Source organism: Hyaena hyaena, unplaced genomic scaffold (assembly GCF_003009895.1).
Source record: "Hyaena hyaena isolate Hyena2069 unplaced genomic scaffold, ASM300989v1 scaffold_10, whole genome shotgun sequence".
NCBI classification, from domain to species: domain Eukaryota; kingdom Metazoa; phylum Chordata; class Mammalia; order Carnivora; family Hyaenidae; genus Hyaena; species Hyaena hyaena.
In genome coordinates this window covers 7,370,273-7,382,591 of record NW_024080642.1, presented here as the reverse complement: position 1 = coordinate 7,382,591, position 12,319 = coordinate 7,370,273, and positions in this window count along the sequence as shown.

Sequence of the window (12,319 nt, the reverse complement as noted above, 5' to 3'; positions counted from 1 at the left end):
TGTTGATAGATTATATGGACGTAAATCTTTGTGGTATTATCTTATTTTCTATTCTGGTCCCTGGCATTGGCTTCTGATCTCTTGATAACTAAGGTAGAAACAGAAGCTGAACTTGTTTTCCAAGAAGGACTAAAGCTGCTTTTGTTCTTTGGAATCGGCTTTGCTTCCAACAGTTTGGTTCCTTCATCCCCCATCCTTTCCCTGCTCTTCACACACCAGGGCGCTGCTGTGAGTCCTACAGAGTTTGTGTCACTGTGGTGGAGTTTCAGCTGATCTTAAGGGTTCGTGTTGATTACTTAAAATTTTAGTGTATATTTTTTGAAATTATGAAATGTCTCTTCTCTTGATGGAAATGATGTGAGCATACCATATTACTTTGACAAGTAATAAAACTGCAAGGTATGAAAAAGGTGCAAAAACCCATGGACAACCCAAGGCCTCTTAAAAGAAGGGAGTGGCCCCTCCATCTTTCTTAAATCACAGCATTTTCCTTTCTAGCCACATGAGGGCATCTTTGGCCCTTTTATCAAGCACCTTAACTTCTCTGTGAATGAATAAAATTATGCCCTTGGTATTTTCATGAAATATCCCTTTACTACCCAGAAAATATTTTGTATGTAAACAAGTACATTTTCACATAAATAAAATTTGAAAAATAGAAGAAGAAAAAGGTAAAAACTCCCCACTCTGTGATCTCTTTATGGATATATCAACCTTTTCGTATTTCTTTACGGTCCCAATTGACAGTATTTCATTTCCATGTGTCCCGCTACTCTAGAATATATACAGGCTAAGTCAGTCCTTTGGATTAACCTTTTATTAGTATCTAGTTAATGGAGGTACTGGAAGGGAATGTTTAGTTATCTTAAACAGTGATTTTTCAGAAGTCTTATGTTCCAGGTAGTTAATATAGAAAGTTCTAAGAAGCATTTCACTCTTCTTTTGTCTTTTAATTCTTGTTGGTTTGGTTTATCTGGCTGGTGGAGTAGCATGCATGTAGTATGTTGTTTACAATAGGTTAGCTGGACCTTGTTTCCCACACAGGATGTTTCTGTGTAGAACATATGTATTACTAGCTCTGGGTCTGTGTGGGTTCACAGAAAAGTTCCATCTATTTTTATGGATGGGCCCAGAGGTGATGGGCCCAACAGATCTGCACATTAGGAGGAAAAGGGTCCAGTCTGGAAAAGGAAGGAGCCCGCTGGGAGAAGGAAAGTCTCAAAGGTGCATCATGTCTATAGCCACCCAGGAGGTGCCCTTAGGAAAGGGATGTGACCACATCTTTAGTAGAGAAGTTGGTGCCCAGGAGATTTAGTTTGCTGATTGGGCACTAACCCCAGTAAAACCTAGAAGAGGTTAACTAGTGAGAATGAATTGGCTTTTGCCTTCTGGAGTAGAGCGTTGATGGTCTTGAACCTTTCTAAATGCTCCCAAGTACAAAGTCTGGGTGCTTGTGCCAGTAGAGTATTAGAAAGCCCTGTGTGGGGCTCACCCCACTAGCAGGAGGGCCTCACGCACATACCAGAGAGTTCCCACTCTGCTCCGGAAAGACATTCAGATCCTCTGTTGTGACTCACCCAAATGACTAAAACATCAGTTTATTTTTTTAATTACTGGTTGGAACAGCTAATGCTCCCTTTTGGAACAGCTAACGCTGCCTTTTGGAGGCTGTGCTTTTACTGCAGGGGACCGTGTTGTGACTGAGCAAAGGCCTTGCACCTCTGCTTGCCCTTTGAGGTGTGGCCTGCCTGTCTGTCTCAGTCCAAGCAGAAACGTTAGGGACTCCAGGCCCTCCATGGGGAAGTGGAGGATCATGGATACTTATTATGCGCTAAGAAACTGAGGTACAATGGACTAGACCAGAATCTGCAGCTGGGTTGGCAGAATTGGCTTCTATATGATGTTCCCTGGAGGGCAAAGGATCTATAAATCCCAGATGCTTCTCCAACCTCTCTAGGGGAATGAAAAGCAGAAAAGAGACTTTGCAGTCATTACACCTGGGTTTATGTTCCAGTTCCACTCAAGGGGTAAATCAGTTTCACTAAGCCTTGGCGTCTTCACACCAAAGATGAAGGATTCTTGCTTCACAACAGCAGCCGTTAGGTGAGAGCAGCACTAAGACACCTGGAGGAGTGCATGAGCAGAGTGGGCTTCTCCACTTGCTCATCTTTCAGTTTTCCATTTCTGGTCAGGAAATCTACCAGTAGACTCCTGTCAGGGGTCCAGGACCGGAAGTGTGTAACTGCAGTTTTGGAGTTCCACTTCTTGACCAAAAACAAAACCTCTGCTTCCGTGTACCGGAGTGACAAACAGGGAACTGATTGGCCATCTTCTAACCTAAATTGTCTCATTTAATAACCCAGCACAGTGGTTTATGTCCCTCTGTGTTAGCTTAAAGAAATAGTAGCTCGGAGAGCTTAAGCGACTTGCCCTAACGCAATTCACAGAGCTAAGTCATAGAGATGGGGTTTGAATTCAGGTCCAGAGATCTGAGGCTGGGTTCTTATACCAGATCTCAAGATTCATAACAAATGCTACACTTAATATGGAAATGGACTTTTGGACTCATTTGACCTGCCTCTAGGGAAGGAGACTTAATATTTTAAGACACAGGGAAGAGAGAAAAAGCCTCTCTCTCCCAGCTTCACAATTGAAGGTAGCATTATTTCCTAGCCTATGATCAATGAGCAAGATTTGATAAATGAAATTGCTTATAATTAGTTCTTAATTTATGCTACCAGGTCTTCATAGAATTTTGCATTTGGCAGTAGTGCAGATAATTAAGTGGTTAGGGAAACCACATAATAAAATGTCTAGTGCAAGCACATGTTGGATCAAAATCAATGTAAAATAACTGATAATTAGGTAATGACTCTTTGACAATACATAATTGTATAATGAAGAAGGGTTTTACTTTTTTAATATTTTAATAGGCAGCTCCAAATATTTCACTTACAGAATTGAAGTGCTTTTTGATCTTACTGGAGAAGGTAGCAATTGTCAGAAAAACAGCAAGTCCTCTTCCCCAGGTAGGATGAATGAACTCATGTAAATCTGGAGGAAAGAAACGGCTGCCTGCCATGTGGACCCATTCAGGGAGTGTGGCCCAAGAGTCTAGAAACTAGAGCCAGGAAATTCCCAGCTAGGGGACTTGGTGAAGCCAGCCAAGTCAACCCCAGGGAAATGGCAGCTTGTGCTACTGCTGTCCAAAAAGGGAAGACCATGCAGAGAGCATTGTGGGGCCTGGCCCCTCCTGAGACAGTGGCTGAGCATGGGCCTGCGCACGGGGCTTTTGTGGTTCAAGAGATTTGATAGCTCTTGCTGGGAAAGGGGGGTTCCCGGTCTGCTCTGGTGTAGGATCCTTAATTCAGCTATGTTTGTCCCAGGATTCCTCCCTTCAGGGTCAAGTGTGGGGCTTTATGAACCAAACTCTCTGAACTCTAGGTGAGCACCTATAAGGACTTTATTCATTTACAAAGGAAGTATGTTTCCTAAACCTCTACACCAAGGGCCAGGCAAGAAGGAATAGAGCTCTTGTTATGACTAAAAGGGAGTAGCTCTTAATTCCTGTTGGTTGTTGCCATGCAAAAATAGTGTTTGTTGGATGTTCTGATTGTTTGCAAGAAGCCAGAAATCCAGATTTATGAGTGTACTTAATTGTAAATCCTGACAGTTAATTCAGTATTCTGTAAAAACCTGGTAGACCATCAGTTTGTGACCTCTTTCACCACCACGTGGTAGAATTGTTTAAATATTTACTGCCTCCACTTTTCTAAGTCTCATTTACCTCAGCTCCTCAAGTCGGCTTCTTGTCTGCCCTCCTTTTTTTAGAGTTCTTCTCACCTCTTTAAAGAGAATCCCGAAGATTCTATCCAGGTTCCTCATTTGCTCTTTGCTCCTAGCACACTTATGGCTGGCTGCATCCGCTCCCATGACTTCAACTGCCGCTCACCTATAGATTCATCATTCCTGAGTCTAGACCTTTCTTGAATTTTCAACGTCCACATACCTAACCACCTGCTGGACATCTCCCCCAGGACCGTGATGGTGTCAGATTCACCTTATCTATACCTGCTTGTCTCCTATATTGATCACAGTTCTTCTAGCTGTCCGGATTAGAAGTCTCTGTTCCTCTCCCTCCTTCACCACCAGGGACCAAAATCTTGCATCTTACAAATATCTCCCCAATTCAGCCCAACCTCTGCATCCTCAGTGCCACCGCCTTAGTGTTCCTCCTCATCTCCCACGTGCATTGGAAGGGTCGCCTGAACCATTTCTGGGGAACTTCTGAGCTCAACAGCAGAAAGAGATTCGGATAGGTTTGGTGGTGAGGAGGGAGACGAAGAAACCCACTTCGGGGAGTGAAACGAGTGCTTTCAGAAGGAGGACCGGGATGGAAAGGATCCATGGGGACAAGTCACCGTTGGGATGAAGGGATCTGAGGCCCTTCCTGAGAACTAACTTTCCCCTTTAACAATTTCATAGTTATAAAAATAATGCATTTTCATTATAAGAATTTAGAAAATAATGATTAGAAATTTCTAATTCCACTACTCAAATGGAGTTATTTTACATTTTGTTATCTTAGTATTTTTATATGCATATATATTTTTAAATAACAAATGTGGGATCATATTGTATATGACTTTTATAATATTTTTCATGTAGCAATATATTGTGATAACCTTCTGATTATAAAACTAATCTCTGTGTTGGAAAATTTGTAAAAATTAAAATAACCAGTTAATCACACTGTCCGGAGACAACCACTGCTAATATTTTGGGTTTGTTAACAAACAACCTGTTTTCTTATGTGTCATATTGTGAGTGTCACTTCACTAAACTAGTTGTTCCTTGCTGGAAATTTTAATTTTCTTGTCTTCACTATTGTAAATAATGCTTTCGTGAGTATCTTTGTATAGAAATCTTGATGTGTGGAGCACCTGGCTGGCTCGGTCAGTAGAGCATGTCACTCTTGATCTTGAGGGTTGTGAGTTTGGGCCCTACGTTAGGTAGAGTGTACTTTAAAAAATCTTGATGTGTTTTCTTACTGCTTTAGGATAAACTTCTATAAGAATTACTGAAGCAGGGGCACCTGTGTGGCCCACTCAGTTAGGCATCCAACTTGATTTCAGTTCAGGTCATGATCTCATGGTTTGTGGGTTTGAGCCCTGAATCAGGCTCTGCGCTGACAGCACAGAGCCTGCTTAGGATTCTGTTTCCCTCTCTCTCTGCCCCTCCCCTGTTCACACTCTATCTGTCTCAAAGTAAATAAACATTAAAAAAAATTACTGAAGCAGAGGATATGACCTTTTTAAAGGCTCTTTGTGTATATTGCCAATTTGGTCACTAAAACGGTTGTGCTAGTTTACATTTCCATACGTGTCAGTTTTAACCAGTCCTTTGATAGTACTACAAGGCTGATATTTTTTAAACCTTTATTGGGGGTGCCTGGCCGGCTGGTAGAGTGTACAGCTTTTGATCTCTGGGTTGTAGGTTTGAGCCCCATGCTAGGTATAGAGATTACTGAAATATAAAATCTTTATAAAAACATCCTTTATCAGTTGATAGACAAAAATATTTTCATTGTAATATTTTAATTTCATTTTAATTTTATTATGGTATTAGCAAGACCAGACATTCTCATATATTTATGTTATATATGTTATCTCCTATATTTTATAAAATTTAAATTATGTTCTATGTTCATTTTTCCATACAAGTGTTATTTTTGTTATTGAACTGCAAGGACACATTTGCGAATATTTACCTCCATTTTGTCATATACCTTTTTATTTGTTTTGTTTTTACAGTTAGCTTGTAGAGGGTTTATGTAATCAAATCTGTCATTCTCTGCCTTCATATTTTCTTTGTTTCCTTTAAGGGTAGAAATCTATTTCACCACCCGTGGAGCAGAAAAAATGTTTGCTTGTATTTTATTATTACTCTTTTTGGCATTATTTTTTACATGGAACACTTGACGTTGTATTGGTGTATGATGTGAGGTTTAAGAACCTAAATGTGTTTAATGAATGGTTCCGAGTTCTCACAGAGCAACTCTTCACAGAGACAACCGGTAAAGCTCTCGCACTGCCAACTGATGTGATGGGAAAGGTGCTCCAGACGCCGGAGGGTGGGGATGGGGTCCTGTACTGTATCCATCTGCAGCGTGGAAGTGGGAGGAGAGGCATAGTCTGGTATGTGGCTCCTGGAGTGTCCCCACCCCTGTCCAGTACAGACTCTCCCAGTGAGCCCTGGGGCTTTAGAAAGAAATGCAGTTGTTGGTGTGGGCTGAGCCCTGGATCTAGGCAGTCCAGCCGGCGACAGGCCACTGCTCTTAGAAGGCATCTGTTCAGGACACAGGTAGCTGATCTCTCTTGGGTTTTGCAGCCTGCCTTTTAGGTGTGAGCTTGGATTGCTGGGACAGTGACCTCAGTCCTTTCCGTGGGGTATCATGGCCCAGCCCCTCTGCCCTGGGGGGCCTCCCCTGCCATGGACACTCCCTGCCTCTATTTGACCCAGCTGGCTCTTGACTCATGTTACAAGACTAGCCCTCACTCTGTTCACAACCTTGCCCAGTTTCACTCCCATTGACCTGAACTCATTTTCTCTCATAAAGCCACTTTTTTTTTCTTTAGAGGGATAGCTGAAGTTCTCATCCTTTCCTCCATGCCTTTCCAGTTTGATCAGCTTCCTCCTCCCAAGTCCTCTAAACCCCCGTCTCTAGCTGCTGCCTTTAGCTACCTTGGCTTCTCAGAAAAGCTCAAAGTGCATGCTCCTCCCTTTTGCTCCCGAACTGCATTTCTTTCCTTATTACTCAGTGTCCACACCCAGGGTGGTTGCCTGGATAAAAATCTGCCCCTTTTCCCCCAGTCACCTTTTCAGGCCGGACACAAGTACCAGCGAGGAGTGGCTATCTACCCAGGCCCACTTAGAAGCCCTTAATTCTTCGGTGGCCTGATGCAGTTCAATGTTCCTCAAGGTCACCTGAGCCTCTGGACCCTAAGTCTGATTCTCTTTCCTTGCCTTCTCACTCATCTGCTAAACTTTTTTATTGGGCACCACTAACGAAGTTATTAATTTTTCCTGTCTGTAGCCAAAAGGTGTGAAGTTCTCTATCACCTATTTCTGTGAAGTTTTCAAGGACTACTCTGGACCCACTTCCCCAGGCTTCACTGTCCCATGTTGTCCAGGGAGAACCAGACCACTTCTCATGCCAGCTGACACTAAGCTGCTTTGCGACCTTGGATAAGACCCCTTCTTTTGGGAGGTTAGGCTAGATCATCTCAACTCGTCGAGCTGTGAGGTCATATGAGGCAAGTAAGAAGGGAAAGTTCGTGACTTGGTTTTACCTGTTCTGTAGGTTCAGAAGTCCTTTCCTCAGTGGGAGTGAAGGAAGGTAGGTGAGGACTTCAATGGAAACTTACAGTTCTGAGGAACCCGCTTCACTCATGAGTGAATGATGGATACATCTATATCAGAGAAGTTCAGAACCCTGCTCTTCATTCAGTCAGGAGTCCAGTTCAGTCCACTCCAGTGGACCAAATTAAAGTCCGTTAATTGCTTCTTATACCTTCTTAGAAAAGTATGCTTATCTGGGAACCTAGCAAAATCCGCATTCTTGAGTCTTTGTGTATTCATATGATCTCGTGCTATGTCCAGAACAGTGGTAGAGAGCAAAGCTAACCTTTTCCAAGTTTTATTATGGAGTTCAGTTCTGCTCTGACCTTTTACCCCACCCTGGCTTACCAAAGGTGAGCTGGCCTTGGCTAGGATACCTAACCCCGTGCCTGGCACATGTCAGGCACACAATAAATATTTGTTAAATGGGGGTACCTGGGTGGCTCAGTCGGTTGAGCGTCCGGCTTTGGCTCAGGTCATGATCTCACAGTTCATGGGTTCGAGCCCCGCGTCGGGCTCTGTGCTGACATCTAGCTCAGAGCCTGGAGCCTGCTTCAGTTTCTGTGTCTCCCTTTCTCTCTGACCCTCCCCTGCTCATGCTGTCTCTCTCTCTCTCAAAATAAGACAAAAAAAAAAAAAAGCAGGAAAAAAATTTGTTAAACGAATGGCGTCTGCTGTGTCCCTGAGTGTCTTCCTCCTCATCCTGACTTTCTCCCTTTGGTCTTGATCTAATTATGATATGTGAAAAGCTTCCTAAAACCACTTGGAAAACACTAGAAGTTAGGCCTGAACATTTTCCGGGATCTAATGTAAATACCTGTACTTTGGCTTCATTTTTGCCATTATTATGTATGCATCGTAGAGGTCAGGAAACTTGATTTTCATAGCTCTTGGGGTTGCATATGTAGGTAATGCTTTGTTGGGGTGGGGGTGGTGGGGGTGGAAGGTAGCCTTATTAGGGGAATGCCTCTAGCTCAGCATATTAAATGGAGGGATTTAAACTGGGCATTGGGATGTACAAGATATGACGAAGACAAAATAGAAGTCCTCTAAAGGTACTCAATGATTGGGGTGCCTGGGTGGTTCAGTTGGTAAAGTATCCAACTCGATTTCAGCTTAGATCATGATCTCACAGTTCGTAAGTTCAGCCCTTCCCCCCCCTCGCCCCCAATCAGGCTCTTTGCTGGCAGCGTGGAGCCTGCTTGGAATTCTCTCTCTCCCTTTCTCTCTGCCCCTCCCAGCTTGCTCTCCCTCCCTCCCTCTCTCAAAATAAATGAAAAAAAAAAAAAAAAAGCTACAAGTACACAATGTTGGGTGGCCCAAGTGTCCTGCTCCAAAGGTACTAAGCACCTAGAAGCCATTAAAAAAACTTGAACAACTCTTTGGAAATGGCTGGGCTTTGGATCATTCCCACAAAGTGCTCACCTTTCTGCTGAAACATCAGAAAACTTCTTTTCTCTTTCCTTTGAATGAATACAGTTGCCAGCCTTTCCTCAATTCCATCCCTTTGGAATGGGAAGCTGGGGCTAAAATGTTAAATGGCTCTTCTATCCATTCCCCTCTTCATTTCTACCCTGCTTGCGGGTTATCTCCCCGCAGCTGTCCATTTCCCCGCGGGGGAAGCCCTGGCTGATGAGAAATCTGTTTAGCCATTTTCAGGCTCCTGTAGGCAACAGCAGGCTCAGAAAAAGCCTCCTTTCTAAACCCTTGCTTTTGCCTAACATCCCCTGGCTGCTGTCCCCACATGACCCAAATAAACAGATGATCATGTGAAGCCAGTAAGGCTGTTTGTTTTAAATAGCAAGCATCTCCACTAAGCTCTGGAGCAGATGGGATACTGGGGACAAGGGAGAGGCTGGCATTTGACTCTGTTCACCCCACTTACCTCGTTTAACCATCCCTGAAGAAAAAGCATCTTCAGTATGCTCCTTTTCAAAAGGGTGCTGCCTTAATGGGGTAGAGCTGGTCCCTGACAAGAACAGTCAAAACTTGGACTTCAGCCTCTACGAGAGACTTCGGGGCTACATGAGTGCACTTGAGGAAGGCAGAAGGTACAGCTGGATGGAGCTCTCTGAGCATCTTGGGCCACTGGACAGAATAGAAGTGCTGACCCCAAACAAAACAAGAATTTGGTCAACATAATTTTGGGTCACTCTTATGTGTACTATATATACTGTTTAGCACCGCACCCCAACACACACAGCTATGTATTGCCTTTTTTCTTTTTCTTTTTAATGCCTTATTTATTTGAGAGAAACGGAGACAGAGTGCAAGTGGGGGGCAGGGGAGGAGCTGAGAGAAACACAGAATCCGATGCAGGCTCCAGGCTCCAAACTGTCAGCACAGAGCCCAACGCTGGGCTCTAACTCTTGAACCTTGAGATCACTATCTGAGCCTTTGGCTGCTTAACTGACTGAGCCACCCAGGCGCCCCCATGTATTGCCTTTAAACTTACCATTTTCTTTGGTTGTACAAGTGGGCCAGCCCCAACCACACTAATAGCAGGTGGCAGACCTCTAAAAGCAGGTGGTGTCAGGACCCATACAGATCTCACTCTTCAGGAGAAGGGCATTCAGGCGTTCGTCACGGGGCAGAGGGAGAACTGGGCTGAGCTGTCCCCACCCCGTTCCCACTACCTTCCTTTCCAGCTCCATCATAAGCAAAGCTAGTGACACCTGAAGTGTGTGATGGCCTCTGTGCTCAGCTGCAGACACAGCAGAGCCCTCTGTAGACTGCTGTTGGCAAACACCCCCCTCCCTTCTGTTCACTAGGGTCTTGATTTCCACATTCTGTGCAGATTTTCTTCCCTTAGTATGCATTATGCCTGAACAGGCTTTTTGTACAAATTGGGGCTTTTTTTAGACCTCAAAATAGGAACATAGCCCTCTAAGGGCACAGTGGGGATGCGACGGGATGGGATGAGATGGATTGGCAGGGTGGTCTGCCACTCAGCCGTCCTCAGGCCTCAGGTTTGCTTTGTGGCCTTGTATATAACGGTGAAGCCCAGGCTGCAGGATCCTGTACCCAACTGGCATTGCCCCGCTCTGTTCAAACTGGTAGCAAAGAAAGGAATCTGAGGCTAGGATCCAAGGGCCATAGGACTGCTGGCTTTGGGGGCACTGGGGCAGCAGAGCTGTACATGCTCCAGGGTGCTGCAAAAGAGCCTTCAGACAGCCTTTGCGTCGCTACCAAGTGTTACCAGTGGGGGTTGTGTGGTCCGCACCAAAGAAGAACAACAGGGTTTCAGGTGAAGATTTTGGAGGCCCCATTACAATATATTAAATGGGCAGACCACATGGGGCGCCTGGGTGGCTCAGTGGTTAAGCGCTCGACTTCGGCTCAGGTCATGATCTCACGGGTTCGTGGGTTCGAGCCCCGCGTCGGACTCTGCTGACAGCTCAGAGCCTGGAGCCTGCTTCGGATTCTGTGTCTCCCTCTCTCTCTGACCCTCCCCTGCTCATACTGTCTCTCTCTCTCAGAAATTAAAAAATAAATAAATGGGCAGACCACTTCCCATGCAGGCAGTTTGATATTCCTCCATGATTTTTTTCGAATAGGATGCCCTGCCCCAGAACTGCTTTCAAAAGAATCGTCCACGGGGTCAGGGATAAATGCTCCTCCCTATGGGGCAAGCAGCAACTGAAATGTTGAGCGACTTTAGACAAGTCTTTTCTCGTCTCTGGGCCTCAGTTTCCTTATCTGCAAAATGAGAGGTTTTAGGTAAGTTGACAAAGGTCTAGCTTTCTGACTGTACCCGGAGGCTCCTCCAAACAGGAGCTCTAGCAGCGGCGGCAGCAAGCGCCAGGCGGGGGTCCCGCCCTCTGGGTGAGTTCGGTCGAGGCCGGGCGGAGCGTCGCGACCCGGAGGCCCGCCCGCGGCCTCAGTAGCCCGGCGGCTGGCTGGGCCAGGCTTCCGCCCTCCACGTTGTTGTTCCCGATTTGGGCCACGCCCCCTTAGTCTGGGCTGTGGACGCCCTGCCTTAACTGCCCCCGCCCCGGCCCCAGTTCAAAGGGTGGCCTGTTGGTGGCACAGTTCGGATCTCCATTCACATCAGACACGCGTGTGCAAAGACAAGAATTTAGGGGAAGAAAAGAGAGAGACTTGGTTTTAAAGGGAAGGTGGTGACAATTAAAGGGTAGGCCAGGGTACAACTGCGGAATTTCCCTGTCGGCGTCCCACCCTCAGCCTCCGTTCTTACAGTGGACCCATCCGCACCCACGAATGTGACCGTGTTAGACACTGGCCCTTTAAACGGAAGGCTGGCGGCGCGGGGTGTCCATGTGGAGCTGCTCCATGCCGTGTTGTCCTGCCCGCCCATTGGCCCGCGGCCCGGTGACGTCGCCTAATAGGATGCGAACGCACTGCGGGGGGAGGAACGGAGACAAAACGCGGAACCGGATCGCCACTCCGCTCCCTTCGGCTCTTCTCTGGCAGCCTCCTGCCGTCAGCTCCGCCCACGGGCGGATCCCGGGGGAATTGCGACAGCCGGGTGGTTGCAGGAATTGGGTCACGTGTGGGTAGGGAGCGGAGACCCCGGGGTCAGGTCAGCCTCTACCATCCTAAGGTTTCCCTGACTTGGAATATCCCTATTTGAGCTAATTTAAGTCTTAAATTCTCCACCCTTCCCTTCCTCCAGCAAGATAAATTTCGTTATGAAAGACCGCAACACGGAGCCCTTGCTCAACTAGTGGCTTGCCATAGGGGCGGGGCGAGGCGAGAAAGCGGAAATGCAGGGCCCGAACGAGGCTGGAGATTCTCCCGCCCCCACCCGGGCCACGTGTGCGCGCGCCGTCTGTAGTGGGCGGGGCCATCTCGCTCGGGACCCCGCCCCTCCCTTCCTGAGACGCCGCGGCCCTGCGGGCGGGGGCTCCGGTCCGGGCTTTGGCTGCGGCCCCGGTGTAGTAGCGGGGGCGGCGGC